This window comes from Piliocolobus tephrosceles, chromosome 3 (genome assembly GCF_002776525.5).
Source record: "Piliocolobus tephrosceles isolate RC106 chromosome 3, ASM277652v3, whole genome shotgun sequence".
Classification (NCBI taxonomy): Eukaryota; Metazoa; Chordata; class Mammalia; order Primates; family Cercopithecidae; genus Piliocolobus; species Piliocolobus tephrosceles.
This window is the reverse complement of record NC_045436.1, coordinates 66,022,938-66,041,286: the sequence shown is the minus strand read 5'-3', so window position 1 is coordinate 66,041,286 and position 18,349 is coordinate 66,022,938.

Below are 18,349 nucleotides of genomic sequence, written 5' to 3'. Positions count from 1 at the left end.
TCTATCTATCTATCTATCTATCTATCTATCTATCTATCTATCTATCTATCTGTCCATCTATCTATAGAGAGAGAGCTCATATAAAAAAATCCCTTTTGAAATATATTGAAATACTGAAACAAACTGGAAAAGTGTCTAAAAGCAGTTCTTATCCTAAACTCCCACTATACATTTTCTTTTTAACTGCAAGAGCATTGGTGTTTTTAAATATGTTGAAAACAAAACTTTTAAGTCCTTCTTTTGACCGACTGATGGTTGGATGGTTGTTTTTTCCATTACTTCACTGATTAGCTATAATCAAAATAGCCATGTATATACTTACCTGACAGCTATTGATTCTTATAACAGTCTCTCAGATTATTACCAAGCCATTGTGCTATTATTGAACACCTCCTAGGAGCATTGTATACAGTAGAATTCTAGAACTAGAAATATATCTCAGAGTTTATCTTAATGTTTCTCAATCATGTATGAAAAGAAATAGATACCTAGTTTAAATATTAAGAAGTGTGTGTCATAGCTCAGACCTGTATTAGAATAATCTTTGGGGGTGGGGGCCTGGTATTTGTTATTTTCACGAAGCTTTTTGGGTGATTGTATCAGGCAACTTTGGAACTGATTTTTGTAGCTCACTGTCTTCACTTTGAGGATGTACAAACAAAGGCATGGCTTGAGAAGATAAACTGTTCATGTTTAGCTAGGGTAGAGCCTGAACTCTTTCATCTGACACAGGATTTTCTTCATTTCTTGTTCGTTTGTTTGATTTTTGGGATGAGGTCTCAATCTGTCACCCAGGTTGGAGTGCAGCAGTGGCATGATCACCACTGACTGCAGCCTTCACCTCCTAGGCTCAAGCAATCCTCCCCTGCCTCAGCCTGTGAAGTAGCGGGGACCACAAGCAAATGCCACCACGGCCAGCTATTTTTTTTTTTTTTTAATAGAGACAGGTGTCTCCCTATGTTGCCCAGGCTGGGATTAAGCTGTCCTGCTTCAGCCTCCCAAAGTGCTGGGATTACAGGCGCAAGCCATTGCAACTGTCCTCTTCATTTCTCAGCAACCAACTTAGTGTCTTTCTGCTGCAATTAACCCTTACTATTCCATCCTCTTTACCAGAAAATTTTTCCTTCATAATTAATGTATTTGACCATGATTTAGGAAATGAAATGTTTTTCTGCATGTATTATTCATGCTTAGCTATCAGGAATAAGTAGTAAATGACTTCATTGCCATGATTATTTTTCATATGTTAATATTAAAATTAACAGTTTGAAAGTGGAACTTGTGTTTCCTCTGGCTGGGTTTATGTGGTAATAATAGAACAAATTAATCAGTTTCTGAAAGGAACAGTAACTTGGCATCTAGATTTAGGAACCTGTGTGATGGTACTTCTTATTTTTCTGGCTGCAGTAAGATTACAGTGATTAGAAGCTGCTTTACATTTTATATTTTGCATTATTAAAGAGATGGATGTCGTCTTGCAGATAGAATCACAGTAGATACAGCAATAATTCTATTGCAGAAACTATCAGAGAACCTAGAACTGTTTCGAACTGGATATTTAGGTGCAGTATACTACAAGCATCATTCACCAATGATGCTTTATTTAGTCCAAGAATCTTCAGTCCAAGAATCTACTTAGTCTATATACAATAATAATCAAAATTATAATTTGATAAAATCAAAATAGTAATTTTTATGATAAAATAATCATAGAATCATTATTTCCTTCCTAGTAAAAGGAAATTTGAAGGTCATCTAATATTTTAGAGATGAGAAGTCCAGGTTCAGAGAGGTTACTTGCCTAAAGTCATGATCTATTTGTGAAAATGAAGTAACAATGTATTAACTATTTGCTGGGCTGGGCCTGGTGGCTCACGCCTGTAATCCCAGCACTTTGGGAGGCCGAGGCGGGTGGATCAGGAGGTCAGGAGTTCAAGACCAGTCTGACCAACATGGTGAAACCCCGTCTTTACTAAAAATACAAAAATAGCCTGGCATGGTGCCGTGCGCCTGTAATCCCAGCTATTCAAGAGGCTGAGGAAGGAGAATCTCTTGAAGCCGGGGGGCAGAGGTTGCAGTGAGCCGAGATCACGCCACTGCACTCTAGCCGGGGCAACAGAGTGAGACTCCATCTCAAAAAATAATAAAGTAAAATAAAAATAAAAACTACTTCCTACATTTGTACATGTGGTAAATGGCTGGAAGGAAGGAAAGAGTGGTTGATTAAGGGGAGTGGAGATTGAACAAAATTTTGGATTATTTGTGCTATAAAATTGAACACATTTGTTAAAGCACAATGGATTAATGATAGTCCATGGCAGAGAAATAAGTGCCATGAGGAGGGAGCCAGACAAAGCTAGCTAAGCAAACAAGATGCAAGTTTGAGAAAACTCAGTTCCAGTTTGGCTAGCAGTGGTTCTGCACATTAAAAGCAGCTGAGAGCAAAAGACACCACCCTCAGCAATGAACAAAAAAGCCTGTGCCTAGACCCCGCCTTAAGCTAGTTAAATCAGAATCTCTGAGAGTGGGCCTTGGCTTTCTTTTGTTTTAAAAGCACCCCAGATGATTCTACAGCTAGTCGAAAGCCTCTGAGTTAGATCATAGGTATGTATAGGGGAATTGCGGGAGATTAAAATAGCAGAGATTAAGATAGGAAGGCCAATTTAGAAAAAGAAAGCCATCGGTATTATGGTCCTGATGCAGCTTGTAGGTTAGTAGGAAGGGAAAGGGGTGGGGTGTCAATGAGAGAAGTACTGTCCCTGGGGAATCTATAGGAATTTGCGGTTATTTGTATGTGGGTTTGAGTTGGAGAAAAGAATTGATACTGAGCTTTTGGATTTAGGCAAATGGGAAAATAACAGTTCTGTTAAAAGAAACGAGTGGGATTTGTTTGGAGTATGTGGGTTAGGAAATGTTATGAGTTCTACTGGGATAAACACAGATAATTATGAATAATAAAAGTCTAGAGTTTAAGAGAGGTTAGTGACAGCCCGTCATCCACATACAAGTGATAGGAGGTCCACAGTGTAGATCCCAAAGGAAAACAATGGCATTAAAAGCAGACTAGGCACAAACCTTGAGGAACATACCTACATTTAGGGAGCAGAGAGAGGATATAGAGCAAATCAGTAAGAGAGATGGTCGAAGAAGCATAGGCACCAAGAGATTGGTATGTTTTAGAATCTAAAGGAGAAGACTTGTAAGGTGGAAATTAATAATCAAATGTGAAAAGTTGCAGAGACTCCCAACTAAATTTAGTGAGTGGTATTTAGGTGAAATTGTAATGAAAACCAGATTGCATGGGATTAAGAAATGAGTGGGAAGTAAGGATATGCAGGGTAACAGTTTCAGGCTGTTCACTGTAGACATCTGAGATGATAGGAAAGTAACTAGAGGCAGGTAAACAGCTGAGACTATTTATAGAATAACAGAAACTTGAGCCTTTTTGCAGAAAGACAGCATGGGCAGTTGAGAGGGAGAAGAGGGAAGAGCTCCAGGAGCACAATCCTGGAGGAGGGGGGAGGAGATGGAAGAGAAAACACAAAGAGGAGCTTTAACCTTGCAAGACAGTTCTTCTCTCAGAGTAAAGGAAAAAATAAGAGAGGGAAGAAACAGATGTAATGGAATTTTAAGAGAGAGAGGAGGAAATTGTCAAAACGCACCCTGTTTTTGTAAATAGAAGGATGGTCTTGTATTGATAGTTAAGGCACATAACAGACCCAAATTGGTTCTTGAGAGCAGAGGTCTGGAATGGCTAGAGATGGTGAATGCTCATGGCTCTGTCAACAGACCAAAGCAGGTGAAGTGAAGTGGTGAGAGCTCAAGCTCATATGAGACAGGGAATGTTTTAGGAGCCAATTTTCAGATTGTATCTAGACATTCCCTGCAGCTGGTTATGAGGAGCAATTAAGGCATAGAATAAGTATTACCTGGGGCAATAAGAAATGGTGAATTTCACAGAGCTCAGGGATTTTAGGGCAGTAGCCTGAGTGTTTGCTGAAAATGACTGGCCAGAAAAATTGGATGAAGTTTCCAATGAGGGTGAGATACAGGTTTACTGAGAGTAAGGCAATAGGAAAAGTGAGGACAGCTGAGGACATAGGAGCAGTTCCAAGTCAAGATCCTAGAAGGTGGGCCTTTTTGTTTTGGAACAGGGTCTTGCTCTGTTGCCGGGGCTGGAGTGCAGTGGTGCAGTCATACATAGCTCACTGCAACCTCAAACTCCTGGGCTAAAATGACCCTCTCACCTCAACCTCCTGAGTATCTGGGACTACAGGCATGCAGCACTGCACCCAGCTAATTTTTTTTTTAGAGACAGAGCCTCACGATGTTGCTCAGGCTAGTTCCAAACCTCCTGCCTCAGCTTCCCAGTGTGCTGGGATTACAGGCTGCACCTGGCCAGGTGGGCCATTTTTAAATGCTGAGGAAACCTGGAGTTTCTCTGTGCTGAAAGGCAGCTTAGGTGATGAGAGTTAGAGATATATGGAGCTAAGGATGAAAATAAGGAGAAAATGGAGGCCAATGTGTCAGAAGAGTTGTTAATTTAGGTATTAAAATACTAGAAGTTGGCTGGACGGTGGTCTGTAATTCCAGCACTTTGCACTTGAGCTCAGGAGTTTGAGACCAGCCTAGGCAAATTGAAAGACCCTCAAAAGAAATTCATTTCTTTTTTTTTTTGAGATGGAGCCTTGCTCCATTGCCCATGCTGGAGTGCAGTGGCGTGATCTCAGCCCACTGCAACCTTCAGGGTTCAAGAGATTCTCCTGCCTCAACCTCCTGAGTAGCTGGGATTACAGGCGCCCACCACTGTGCCCAGGTAATTTTGTATTTTTGGTAGAGACGCAGTTTCACCATGTTGGCTAGGCTGGTCTCGAGCCCCTGACCTCAGGTAATCCACCTGCCTCAGCCTCCCAAAGTGCTGGGATTACAGTGGGTGGATCACGAGGTCAGGAGTTCAAGACCAGCCTGGTCAAGATAGTAAAACTCTGTCTCTACTGAAAATACAAAAATTAACTGGGTGTAATGGTGGGTGCCTGTAATCCCAGCTACTTGGGAGGCTGAGGCAGAGAACTGCTTGAACCCGGGAGGCAGAGGTTGCAGTGAACCGAGATCATGCCACTGCACTCCACGGTGGGCGACAGAGTGAGACTCTGTCTCAAAACGTTCATTGACTAAAACATCTACAAAAAATTAGCCAGGCCTGGGGGCATGTGCCTGTAGTCCCTGCTACTCAGGAGGCTGAGGTGGGAGGCTCCCTTTGAGCCCAGGAGGTTGAGGCTCTGGTGAGCCATGTTCACACAACTGCACTCCAGCCCAAGTGACAGAGCACGACCCTGTCTCAAAAAGAAAGAAAAAAAAAAATGCTAGAATGATAGGTGGAGAGAAAAAAAATATCTAGAAGCTGTTTATGTTTGGGAGGAATATTTTTAGGTGCTCTAACTTATTTCTAAACTAATGGATTACAAGAGCTGATAAAAATGTAGGATTTCTTAATAAGGGATAATTTGAATAAGAAATGAATTAATGGAGTAGAATTTATTGTAACTGGGATATGCTCCATTTATAGCACAAACGATCTGTTAACAAAATCTGTTATTGAATAAAGAAAATATCTTCATGAAAATAGATTGACCTGGCAATTCAGTCAAAATAATACACACAGCCAAAAGACCTTCTGCTTTCCACATTCCCTTCTTTCAACTTTTGTGCACTTCAGAGGCACTTGAGGAAGCAAAAAGATTCAGTCCAAGATCTTAGTCTTGCCTACTTCACAGAGTTTGCATGTTGTAGATTTGCAGTGGAAGCTGTGAGTAAATTTGACTCCCTAACAGAAGCACATTTTATTCTTCTGGGCCACCCAGAATCTATTACTCTAAATGTAGAGAGGCCTATCTTTATAAAGAAAACTGTTGGTGTCAGAGTTATTTACAGAGCATGTGAAATTTTAACTTGTCACTTTGTGGTTTGTACACCTGTTCTTGGAATTGCCTATAATTTCCCGTTTGTGTCTGTCTTTTTAGGTTTTACCCTTTAGTACCAGAAGCAATTCAATTAGGGAAGATATAAAAAGGATGAAACCAACACGTATCGGTTGTAACATTTTGCTATCTAGTACCTGGAATAGTGATTACACAGTAGAGTAAGAGCTCAGTAAATATTTGTTGTTGATCAACTTCCTAGATTTATTCTTAAAAGCTTTAGAATAAGGAAAACTGCTGAGATTAATGTTTGCAGGGTCTTTTGATACCATTTCTAATGTCCACAATATTGGCAGTTTTTGAGAGAGAGTAAGAGTTTGGCTTTGTCAACCATACATTCATCAATTTAACAACCCTATCTTTGAATAAGCAATTCATAATTTTTAGCAACATGAATGATGCTATTACTGGTGTTAAATGGGGCCATGGAAACACTCTGGGAGGAGGCAGCCAAATCTGTCTTTGCAAATCAGAGAAGCTTCATAGAAAAGACTTGAAAGATGAGTAGTAATGAGTCAGGTAGACAAGGGAGAGAAAAGCATTTTGGAAAAGTCCAAAGGCATGTTAAGTGGGAATGATCGTGGCATGATGAGAACATTGCAAGTAATTTAGTATGTTTGGAGTGTAAGATGTCTGTGGAAAAAAGAGGAGCCAGTCATGGAAAGTGGAAATGTCATGTTAAAAAGTTTAGGCTCTGTCCTGTGGGTGATAGTCACTGACAGATGATAATCAGGAGAATGGCATGATTGGATTAGAGTTTCAGAAAGATACTTAGACAGCACTGCATGGTGCTGATGGACTGGAGGGCAAGAGGGAGACCAGCTGGATAAATAATATAGGAGCCAAGGTGATTAATGTGACAAGGACAGTGGAGACTGAAAGGAGGTTGTGAGCTTGATCTGATTGGTTGTAGAAGGTGGGGGAGGAGGAGTCTTGGCCATTTGGCACCGGGTTAGCTCATCTCTGGTAATGGAAGGCAGAGACATTTGTGTAAATGAAACAAGAAGGAGATAAAAAAATTTTCCCCACGGAACATTCTACTAATTGTGCAGATTTGAGAATCTCTGCCTCCCCTACCCCCGACCTCTCCTGGAATGGCTAATGAGTAATGAAGTGGACAGAAGGCAGGAAGCAAGAAGACAGGAAAGAAGCAAAGGCTTTGCAAATCAAACAGAAACTAAATTTTTCATTCTTTCAACTCAGCCTCCCAGAGTTCACTGTATACAGCTTCACTGTATACACTTTTCAGTGAATTATGTATCTGAACTTTGTTGTCAGAAACACCAAGTTCCAGAGCTTTAAAATTCACCAAGCTTGGTGGGGCACAGTGGCTCACACCTGTAATCCCAGCACTTTGGGAGGCCGAGGTGGGCAGATCATTTGAGCTCAGGAGTTCAAGACCAGCCTGGCCAACATGGTGAAACCCTGTCTCTACCAAAAATACAAAAATTAGCTGGGTATGGATCCCAGCTACTCAGGAGTTTGAGGTGGGAAGGTCGCTTGAACCCAGGAGGTGGAGGTTGCAGTGAGCTGAGATCACACCACTGCACTCCAGTCTGGGAGACAGAGTGAGACTCTGTCTCAAAAAAGTAAAATAGGCCGGGTGCGGTGACTCACGCCTGTAATCCCGGCACTTTGGGAGGCCGAGGCGGGAGGATCACGAGGTCAGGAGATCGAGACCATCCTGGCTAACACGGTGAAACCCTGTCTCTACTAAACAAAATACAAAAAATTAGCTGGGCGTGGTGGCGAGCGCCTGTAGTCCCAGCTACCGGGGAGGCTGAGGCAGGAGAATGGCTTAAACCCGGGAGGTGGAGCGTAGAGTGAGCCTAGATCGCGCCACTGCACTCCAGTCTGGGCGACAGAGCGAGACTCCGTCTCAAAAAAAAAAAATTAGCCAGGTGTGGTGGCTCACGCCTGTAATCCCAGGTACTTGGGAGGTTGAGACAGGAGAATCACTTGAACCTGTGAGGCAGAGTGAGCCAAGATCACGCCATTGCACTCCAGCTTGGGCAGCAAGAACGAAATTCCTTCTCAAAATAATAATAATAATAATAAAAAGTAAAGCAAATTGAGCCCCAGAAAGGTGAAATGACATGCTCAAGGATAAGCAGCTAGTAGGAAATAGAACCAACTGAATGAGAAAGACATTAACAATACTTTAAAGGCCTGTACTATTTTCATTAATGTGGACCTTGTTTGTACTTGAAGTTTGGGAGTTTAATTTATAATTCCTGAAGACAATATAGCATAAAGATAGACTGATCCAATAAAACCTGAATTCTTACAGAAGCAACACAAAGGAAGGGCAAAATAGTTTTGGGTTTGGAATTGGTCATTTTGTTTCTTTTAATTTGAAATACTTGTAAATAATAGTATTGGAGTTTAAATTTTTTCTCTATTTTATAGGTGGTATATATGAGGCACATGTAGAGACTTGGAAGTTGTTTTTTTAAGGTGATGTTTATAAAATAGTAAAACTTGAATTTGAAGAAGCTGGCATTGCTTGATTCTAAAGTTTGGTAAAAAAAACTCAAGTGTGAGAGTCCAAAATTGCTTCACAGTCTACGTAAATAATGGGATATGGTACGCTGTGGTCCCTTAATTTCTTAAATAAAAATTTTAATGAGGGAGGAAGGATCTCTTAATCCTTAGGGAAAATATGCTTTGTGTGGATTGTAAAATCTGGCAAATTTTGGAAAGAAGAAAAGCAGGCAGTACTCTTGGAAAAAAATAGTCTGCTTGAACTTGCCTTTTTTGAAGAAAAAAAAAAACATTCTTTCATAAAGCATGTTTTTAAAAGTATTTGCCCTTGAGCATTTTTTTCTACTTACCCATGCTTATCTTTCAAAACAAACATTTATTTCTTTCTACTATAGAGTGTGAGGAAGTTCCTTTGAGGTTATGCCCTACAAACGTATCCAAGCAGTAACTGTCACCTCCTTCCTATGGCACAACAAATGACTAAGTCAACCGCAGGCAGCGGGGAGCATAGAGTGGCGATTTCGTGATGGGGGCTGTTCAGATGTTACCTATGGGATCGGTTCTCAAGAGGAAAAAACACACAACTATATTTTTGTGTGCAAATAAAATGTTGGGTCCTTTTGACCCAATGGAAAATGTGTGTCTACTGGTGGCTGCCTACTTGGAATATGATGATTTACACTTGGAAACATTTGTGTCATTTATCATATGATGTTACTGGTCTACAGCATGACTGCATAACAAATAACCATATTAAAAATTAATCTTTTCCAGTTCATCAGACTGTATGTCTTTTTGACACCCCAAGTCTTCTCTTTGCCTCTTGCCCTGCCATCTTTTCCTGCAGTCACTCTTTACATTAATTCTAGGATTAAGTTAAAACTCACACACTGTGCATTTGTGGCTGTGCTTTCAGACTCCTACCCTGCCCTTTCACCCTTCTTTCCTACTTTTCTGAAACATAAATCTTCTATCCAGTGGAATTGGTTCGCTCTCTGTCCCTGCAACATACCTTCAACTCCAAACCTGAGACGCTGCCTTTGCCTTTTCAATCCTATTCTTTGCAACAAGGTTTAAATCCTACTTTTCTGACTGGATCATGGCAAAATAATCTCTCCCAGAAATTCTTCAGTAACAACATTCTATAAACTGATCATTACTTTTAATGTTGTGTTTTTAGTGTTTATGTCTTGTCTCCCTTCCATATTATAGTTCTTTCAGACTGGGTTTATGTTGTAGATTTACCTGTACTCCTAAGGTGCTTTGCCTATAGTAGGCACTCAATAAATATTGATTTATATATTTCCCTGCATTTTACAATCGAGTCATAAAAACCCATATTTGGCTTTTGTTTTTCTGGCCAGAGGGCCATTTACTGCATTAATAAAATATATATTCTGACATGATGTGTATCCTGCCTAAAGTCATTTTTGTCTAGCAGATACTAGTAAATAGAGTTCTAAAAAAGATATGTAATTATCTGCTGCAGAGAACTTTAGTAGTATCGTTGATCATGTTAAGGTTTCCAGGGGAGAGTAATTTTAAGAGTTGTGGCAATAAAACCTCTGGCACTAGAGGAGACAGATGTTCAAGGCTGTGGAATCGGCTCACCTCTCACCGGATATAATAATGCATCCTTTCTATAACATCCCAAATAGGTCTGACATGGAAATGCCTGAGTCAACTCCTCCTTCATTTTACTAATCTATTTTTAGTTATTCATAATGCAAACCACTTGGTCTTCTGTGTTAAGCGTCCAAAGTATCCTTAAAAGTAATTAAATCGAGTTGACTTGGAGCTTGGAAAATGCCAGGGCCCTTCCCAGCTTCTTAGATGCTAATGCTCTTTCTCCTGGATACTAAATTATCGTTTACTCTTCTTGCTGAACTTGGCCTAGGCATAAAACCCCTCAAAATATTCTTTTTTTTTCAAATGTACTATGGCTGTAAATACTTTTGAATGGTCTTGGGGATAGATCTATAATATTATGGAATCTATCACTCAAAGCACTATTATTAAATACAGTAATATCTCAGATTTTATATTGCACATGACATTTTCTATAAGTATCTAGGTTATAACATATTGGGCTTTTGACATACTTATGAGTTAAAGAGGGGCCAAGTTATTAGCCTAGTTTTGCAGATAAGAAAATCTAACACAAGGAGGATTATGATTTTCACATTTATTGATAAAGTTAGGACTAGAACCTAACCTCCCTGATTCTGTTAGTTTATTCTGCTCTCAGTATCTAAGATCAAGTAGATGGGCCACAACAGCTGAGGCATCACGGTTTGGCTCATGACTTTTGCTGTGATGGAATATCCAGTTGAAAAAAAATCCTTATTTTCATACTTGAATTTTATAGGAAGCTCATTTTAAATTGTTCTGTTTCACATGGAAGATAATCTGGCCAATTTCTTAACTGTATTCAACTTCTATGCTTTAGAAACAACGTTGTTGTGTTTACAGGGAATGTTTAAAGCCCAACTACACAAAATTCCCTTACATTTTTATTTCAGTACTCTATTATAACTCAGCTAGCTATCTATACTGAACAGCTAACCTCTTATTAAATTATCTCCTCCAACCCCATCCCTGCTGACATTATTAAACAGGAAGGATTCTAATTATGTAGTCCCATTCTGGGGAAAATTGGGAGGTCTACGTAGAAATCTAAATGATGTGTGTTACTCTCAGAGCTAGGAAACTAGAGCCAGGTCTCATGGCACTCTAATTAAAAACTTTTATTTCTGCAGATTTATTCTGTGGTCCTTACTGAACAGATCTGCCTTGGGTTTCTGCTGGTGAGTTTTTCAGCAGGAATGCAGGCTTTGTTTCTTTGAATAGTTGAGTGCAGATTAGTGGTATGCCAATTTCCTGTGGCCTTTCAGAGCTGCAATTTGAGCCCTGTTTGCTCCTGGCCCTTGCACAATTGAAAACAATGGGTGACTTCTTTTAGGTTTCACTTCAGGGCTCTTAGAAACAGGGGAAGTGGCTAAAGCCCTACTTTACAGGTAATTAACAATAGATAATGTTTGCTCTGCATTTTTTAGAGCCGATAAAAGGTAGAAGAACATATTCAGCTCCTGATTTAGACACTGTGCAGTGGTTTTATGGATACAATAGCTGTCTTAGCATCAGCAAGGTGGCATGGAGTATCATATATATCTGATGGCACAAAACTTTTAAAAAGTAGAAGAAAAAAGAGTATTATTAAAACACTGAAGAGTAACCAAGAAAGCACTCCCTGGAGATGCTAGAGAAACAGTGTCATTTTAAGCCATGCATTTTGACTCAGGCTGCAAATCTATGTGTTTTATGATATGAACAATTTTCATAACTTGTTGACATTTATTCAAGGTCTTTTTGTGTTTTATACATAATTCAACTCTAGAATTATCCTGTCTGTTAAAATAACTTCAACTTAAAAAGGCTTTATTTCCCATCACATTTAATCATTAGCCACAAATATTCTTATGAAATGGTTTTAGGGGCTGGGCACGGTGGCTCATGCCTGTAATCCCAGCCCTTTAGGAGGCCAAGGCAGGTGGGTCACCTGAGGTCTGGAGTTCGAGACCAGCCTGGCCAGCATGGTGAAACCCCATATCTACTAAAAATACAAAAAATTAGCCGGGCGTGGTGCCGGGTGCCTGTAATCCCAGCTACTTGGTAGGCTGAGGCAGGAGAATCTCTTGAACCGGTGGGGCAGAGGTTGCAGTGAGCCGAGATTGTGCTATTGCACTGCAGCCTGGGCGACAAGAGCAAAACTCCATCTCAAAAAAAAAAAAAAAGAAAAGAAAAGAAATGGTTTTAGGTGCCTAACATGTAGAAAACAATGTTTTATTGCCCTTTTATTGTGTCTAGGGTAGTGATAGGGTATTTACCTTAATGCTTGGAATAAATATTTTTTATTTTTTATTTCTCCCTGAAACATATTGTGTCCACTTGTGACAAGGTAAGTGTGTAGGAATACTGATTGACTCATTCAGTCCTCAACAATTACCAAGCACCTACTCTATCCTACAGCCTGGCTGGGCACTAGAGGTGGATGGATGATGGAGACTTTGTCCTTAAGGAGATTATGGTAATCACTTTCCCACATTCTTTGGAAAAAATGAGTAATCTCAATTTTAATACATCTACAATTGAAAAGTGTAGGCAGCACTCTTGGCTCACGCCTGTAATACCAGCACTTTGGGAGGCCGAGGAGGGCGGATCACGAGGTCAGGAGATCGAGACCATCCCGGCTAACACGGTGAAACTCCATCTCTACTAAAAATAGAAAAAATTAGCCGGGCATGGTGGCAGGCACCTATAGTCCCAGCTACTCGGGAGGCTGAAGCAGGAGAATGGCGTGAACCCGGGAGGCGGAGCTTGCAGTGAGCCAAGATCGTACCATTGCACTCCAGCCTGGGCCACAGAGTGGCGAGACTCTGTATCAAACAACAACAACAACAACAAACAAACAAACAAAAAAAACGTAAAGACTAGGCCAGGCGCAGTGCTCACGCCAGTGCACTTTGGGAGGCTGAGGCGGGCAGATCACGAGGTCAAGAGATTAAGACCATCCTGGCCAACATTGTGAAACCCCATCTCTACTAAAGATGGGTGTGGTGGCGCGCGCCTGTAGTCCCAGCTACTCGGGAGGCTGAGGCAGGAGAATCGCTTGAACCCTGGAGGTGGAGGTTGCAGTGAACTGAGATCGTGCCACTGCACTCCAGCCTGCCTACAGAGCCAGACTCCCTAAAAAGACAAACAAACAAAAAGACTAGGTCGTATCTGATACCCCAGTAACTTATTTTTAGAGTGAACAAAGTCTAAACCAGAAGTTAGCGGCTTTTTTTGTTCCAAGCCACTTCTTTTTTTTTTCTTTTTTTTTTTTTTGAGACGGAGTCTCGCTCTGTTGCCCAGGCTGGAATGCAGTGGCCCCGGATCTCAGCTCACGGCAAGCTCCGCCTCCCGGGTTTACGCCATTCTCCTGCCTCAGCCTCCGAGTAGCTGGGACTACAGGCGCCCGCCACCTCGCCCGGCTAGTGTTTTGCATTTTTTTTTTTAGTAGAGACGGGGTTTCACCGTGTTAGCCAGGATGGTCTCGATCTTCTGACCTCGTGATCCGCCCGTCTCGGCCTCCCAAAGTGCTGGGATTACAGGCTTGAGCCACCGCGCCCGGCCCCCAAGCCACTTCTAACTAGCAACATGAAATGTCACCTTACTCATCTGCCCTTGAGTAATGATGAACATAGAGAAGTTGCTTTAGTAGGGAATTTATATGTCGTTTAAAACCAGAGCAGCTTTTTCTAAGTGTGTTTAGACACCCTCGAGAACGGTGTTTTTTTTTTTTTTTGAGACGGAGTCTCGCTCTGTCGCCCGTGCTGGAGTGCAGTGGCCGGACCTCAGCTTACTACAAGCTCCGCCTCCCAGGTTCACGCCATTCTCCTGCCTCAGCCTCCCGAGTAGCTGGGACTACAGACGCCCGCCACCTCACCAGGCTAGTTTTTTTTTGTATTTTTTAGTAGAGACGGGGTTTCACCGTGTTAGCCAGGATGGTCTCGATCTCCTGACCTCGTGATCCGCCCGTCTCGGCCTCCCAAAGTGCTGAGATTACAGGCTTGAGCCACCGCGCCCGGCCAAGAACGGTGTTTTAAGTACAGAGGTGTACAAAGGTGAAGGAGCCCTACATCAATTAATTAGTCAGTCCAGACTTGCTGAGCGCCTGGGACGCGTTCAGTGCTATGCCAGTGGTGTGGATTTAGGAAAAAAGTGTAAGCTCTTAATCTCCACTAAGAGCTGGATCAGGCGGCTGACCTGGCAACCGGAAATGGGAAAGCATTTAAATCCTCTTTTCTGCTGATAAAAGTAATGTGTTTATTGTAACATTGTTTTTGAAAATGCAGAAGAGTATAATGAAGAACGAAAAATGACACATAATCCTGCTACCCATTTCTTAGTTACAAAGGGGATTTAACAATCATTTGGATACATTCTTTACCTGTCTCCTAGTGTCTTGAACTTTCTTTTCCTTTTTTTTTCTTTTCTTTTTTTTTTTTTTGTCTGAGATGGAGCCTCACTCTGTCGCCCAGGCTGGACTGCAGTGGCGCGATCTCAGCTCACTGTAGCCTCTGCCTCCCGGGTTCAAGCAATTCTCCTGCCTCAGCTTACTGAGTAGCTAGAATTACAGGCGGGCGCCACCACGCCTGGCTAATTTTTGTATTTTTGGTAGAGAGGGGTTTCACCATGTTGGCCAGGCTGGTCTCAAACTCCTGACCTCGTGATCCTCCTGCCTTGGCCTCCCAAAGTGCTGGGATTACAGGCATGAGCCACCGCGCCCAGTCATGTCTTGTACTTTCTAAAATAAAAATTTAGGGGAACACTCCTCTGCTTTTATTTTTCATGATCTTCTAAAACTCATTGAACCTTTTAGAATTGAGGATTTTAATGATCGTTCAGAAAACAGCCACTCTGAAAACCAAAATTTGTGTTTTGTTTCATTAACTTTCCTCCTTTCTACCTTCTTAATAAAGTGAAATTCTTTTCAGAGAGTTGAAAAAGAAAAACTCAACTCGTCCATTTAAGCTTTCTAGTATTTATCCAGCTAAGCGCATTGATTGCAGGAAAACTAACACTGATGATAAGCAAAAGAGCACTAAGGAAGTTTGGATTGCCAGTGAAAATGTACAAGTTCAGTGGCAAGAATATATGTTTGTATTTTTTTTCTTTTTATTTATTTTTGAGACGAAGTCGTGTTCTGTTGCCGAGGCTGGAGTGCAGTGGCACGATCGCGGCTCACTGAAACCTCCGCCTCCCGGGTTTACGCCATTCTCCTGCCTCAGCCTCCCGAGTGGCTGGGACTACAAGCGCCCGCCACCACGCCCGGCTAATTTTTTTGTATTTTTAGTGGAGAGGGAGTTTCACTGTGTTAGCCAGGATGGTCTCGATCTTCTGACCTCGTGATCCGCCCACCTCGGCCTCCCAAAGTGCTGGGATTACAGGCGTAAGCCACCGCGCCCAGCCATTATGTTTTTTATTTAGAAGAAACTGTGACTATCTAATATTGCCAACAATTACGACAAAATAATCTTGTAAAGAAAAACTTCAAAAAAATGTGAACCTGATTTTGCTGTGAAAGCCAAGCAGCTGTTCCATCCCTCCCAGGGCCTCACTGCTCTACCACTTTTCATGTTAACCACGTTAATCATGCTAATAATTTCCCTTAAGAAACTTTGCCTCTGAAGACTAACACTTATCATTTTACCCAGGGTGACTGGGTTAGAATTATGTAACCAACTTTATTATCACTGTCATTAAAATCAGCATATATTTCATTCCGGTTGTACAGGAAGCAATTGCTTAAAGTATCCATTTAAAATATGACTTAATGTTTAGACAGTGAACTTGTATGTTTATCATGTCAAAGCCTCAGAGAAGTATTCTGTTCTCCTTAAGTACTGTAAATGGCTGCTCAGTTACATACAGTTGTGACTGGCTATGTGTACATCCACATAGTTATTGATATTAAAAATATGAAAATGATACTGTGGAATGCTCAAGTTCTATTATTCTCTTGTTCCATGGATTAAAGGAACTTTTTAGTTGTAAGTAGTGTCTTCAGTGCACATCATTCTCATACTAGAACGATGACATCTTTCATCTTTTCCGATGAATGAACTCATTTGCTACAACAACTGATGTACTTAGGAAGAAGTGACGACCTTTTTATTTAATTAACCTTTTACTCCTAGATAGGTAGGTGTTCCGCCAAAAATTAAGGTATTTTAAAGCAGCAATGAGCTCACTTAATTTCTCTATTTTAAACAGAGTGCTTTTGATGGTTTACTAGACACGACATCACAGTTTCCTGTTTCATATTTGAATTAAGCAGGGTTGGAGAAAACTATTTGCCGTAAGTTTTGAAACTCTAGGGACAAAAAGCCCCTGAAAAGAAGTCTCAGAAGCATAGTGGCTTTTTAAAACTATATAAGGGAATTAAAACTGCAGTACTGATGAGCCAACAAACACGCTCTCCCTCCCACCTACCCGCTAAAAGAAAGAGAAAAGTGAAAATGGGAGAAATTGAATGATGGAAATCATTAATTAAGCCTGTCATTCAATCATAAGGGCTCTCAGCATTTAAAAAAAAAATTTCCTCCCTAATCACAACCAATGTAGCAGTTTGTGTCTTGGCAAAATTGTGTTTCATGTTCTCAATTGAAAAAGGGAAATTTAAGGTACAGTTAAATTTTAAGGCTCAATAAATTGCTTGTAGTTAGAACTTAGTGGTGATAGAGGAGGTAGGACTGGGATGTTTAATAATGTAGTAAATAAAGAAAAAATACTGAAGCTTTTTTTTCAATTATTAGGGAATTTTTAAAAAGATATTTGACACTACATATAACTCTTGTGTATGCATACATATTATTTAATTACTTTTTTAAAAAGCAACCACAAACTGCTCTACAGAAAAGAAGATACTTCTGAGACCCATGGAAACCACTGGTTTCTTAAGAGTTACACTCAGTTCCTAGAGAGGAAGTGATAAATATATGACTATTAAATTGTAATGATAAATTACAATAATTTTTAAAGACGGAAAATAAGAATTTTAAATGAGCAATTTAACATAAATATTTTGTAAGCCCAATCTATATATACCCATAATGAGGAGTTAGGATGCACTAAATTCTCTCAGAGAAGCAATCTAAAATACCTGAGCCTTTGGAGGAACACATGATCATTTCCTGAGGTGAGGGGAGGGAGCAAAAGTGGTTGGGGGCAGGATGGAGGATGGAGAGGGGAGGGTGGGTGGAGACTGTGGGCCAGGTTCCCGGTGTATGGTAGTGAACAAGACAGACATGGAGTTTACAGTCCTTTCTCCTCTTTTCTCCTAATTACATAGGCAGAAAAACCTTTTTGAAACGTTCGTATTTTCAGTTCTAGTCCCCTCCCAGCTCTGTATTCCAGATATTGCTCCCTTAAGAGAGGAAAGAGATTTTTCTCTTGTGAGACTTGTCTGTTCTATGAAACTCAAAAAGTCTGTTCATTTCCCATTTGCCATATAGAAGCCCAGATCACCAAGTAGTGCAGCCATCAGCTGGGGTCCCTGTCATGTCAGTTCTTAGTGCCAAAACATGGGATTTGAGCTCTGCTTCTTTTTTGATTGAGTCCTCTTCAACCAAAGGCTGCTAGGATTGTTTCTGTAATCTCCAGTCCCTGAACTTAATACTCAGTCCCAGATAACTTACTTTACTTATAGTTTGTTTTTCTCACTGTATTATAAGTTCCCCCAAAGACTTGAGGTCTCTTTTTTCTATCCTTTCACCAAAATTATAGCTCACTATACACCGAGCTTATTATACCCAGGAATAGCTGCACACCATTCTAAGAACTTTACAAGAATTATTTTATTTGATCTTCTCAAAAATCCTATGAGGTCGCTAGCATTTTTATTCTCTTTTCCAGATGAGGAAACCCAGGCACTGTGAAGTGAAGTAACTAGCCCAGTTTCCCACAGCCAAAACTGCAGGAAACCAGGATGTTAACTGTGGTTAATTGACTGCAAAGCCTGTGCATAGTTGGAGCTTACCCTCTACCTCCGATTGCTGCAGCCACAAATTTCTAGGAGAGTGGCCATTGCTACTTTTCTACGAAAATAGAAATCAAGAAACAAAGACCAACTCTGAATGAAAACAAGAATGATTGTATCTTTTATTTTAAAAGGACTTAATATTTTTCCTTTTTCCCAGACTTAAAATAATGCAAATGTGTTTTTGTACTTTGGCCTGTACTTCCTTGGGTTGGGGATGGAGATGATAGGTGGGTGGAAAGGGGTAAATTTTAAAGTCTCTTTTATTAATACAAATGGATAATGTCTTAACTTTATTGATGCA